General features: G+C 37.4%; 1 pseudogene; it reads left to right on the top strand.

Annotated features, from left to right (window-relative positions):
* Positions 1–316: 316 nt before the first annotated feature.
* On the top strand, positions 317–1,043 carry LOC129079828 (40S ribosomal protein S6-like; annotated as a pseudogene).
* The last annotated feature ends 253 nt before the right edge of the window (positions 1,044–1,296 follow it).

The raw sequence follows: 1,296 nt of genomic DNA, 5'->3' as shown, positions 1-1,296 counted from the left end.
ATGAACATTTATTAAAGAATTAAACTGTATTAAAAAGTATCTTAAAAGAGTGATATTTCTCAAGCACCTGGAAAAAATAAAAAGGATAATTAACAAACCTTTTTAGGACTTACAAGTTTTTTGTTATCTAGAATGCATCTGGAATATATGTTGCATTTTACATTACTTACAAGCTCTCATACCACTATATTAAATTTAAATAAAGATTATTTATTATTATTCTAACAGATATATATTCAGTTCTTACTACAAGCCTTGGATTTAAAATGGAACAGCTGTTTTTCATGGCGCCTCAGAGGCAGTTGGCTGCTTCAGGATGAAGCTGAACATCTCTTTCCCAAACACTGGCTGCCAGAAGCTCATCGAAGTAGATTGTGAACACAAACTTCATACTTTTTATGAGAGGTGATAGCCACAAAGTTTGCTGCTAGATGCTCTGGAAGAATACTAGAAGGGTTATGTGGTTCAAATCAGTAGTGGGAACGACAAACAAGCTTTCCTCATGAAGCAGGGGTCCTTGACCCAAGGCCATGTCTGCCTGCTGCTAAGCAAAGGGCATTCTTGTCATAGGCTGAGGAGGACTGGAGAGAGAAAGCACAAATCTGTTTGGAGTTGCACTGCGGATGCCAGTCTGTAAAAAAGATAATACCTGACCTCACTGATGCTACTGTACCTCGTTGCCTGGGGTCCAAAAGAGCTAGCAGGACCTGCAGTCTTTTCCGTCTCTCTAAAGAAGCTATGTTGTAAGAAAGCCCCTAAACAGAAAACATAAGAAACCTAGGACCGAAGCACCCAAGATTCCGCGTCTTGTTACTCCATATGTCCTGCGACACAAATGTCAGTGCATTGATCTGAAGAAACAACATACTAAGAAAAATAAGGAAGAAGCAACAGAATATGCTAAGCTTTTGGCTAAGAGAAAGAAGGAGGCGAAAGAAAAACTCCTGGAACAGATTTCCAAGAGACATGGGCTGTCCTCTTTGAGACCTTCCATGGCAAAGTCAGCCCAGTCAAAAATGAGATTTTCTCAGTGCAACAAATAAATAAGAACAGACATAAAAACAAACAAAAATAAAATAAAATAGAACCCAACATTTCAACATCTTTGCCCTTGTAAACCTTATACTCCAGTGCCAGAGAAAGAATACAAACAGAAATAAAGTTAAATATGTATTTTATTTGGGGATACATTTATAAATAAAAATAAATTAGGGAAAGTGGTAGAGCATACTGGAAGTGTTGCAAATTAATATAGGGAAAAAAGGCAAGATTCATATTGACCCTCATACTTGGTAC

Source organism: Pteronotus mesoamericanus, unplaced genomic scaffold, assembly GCF_021234165.1.
Source record: "Pteronotus mesoamericanus isolate MK-2021 breed Mesoamerican mustached bat unplaced genomic scaffold, CSHL_Meso_final contig_82, whole genome shotgun sequence".
NCBI lineage: Eukaryota > Metazoa > Chordata > Mammalia > Chiroptera > Mormoopidae > Pteronotus > Pteronotus mesoamericanus.
This window is presented reverse-complemented; position numbering and strand designations above follow the sequence as displayed.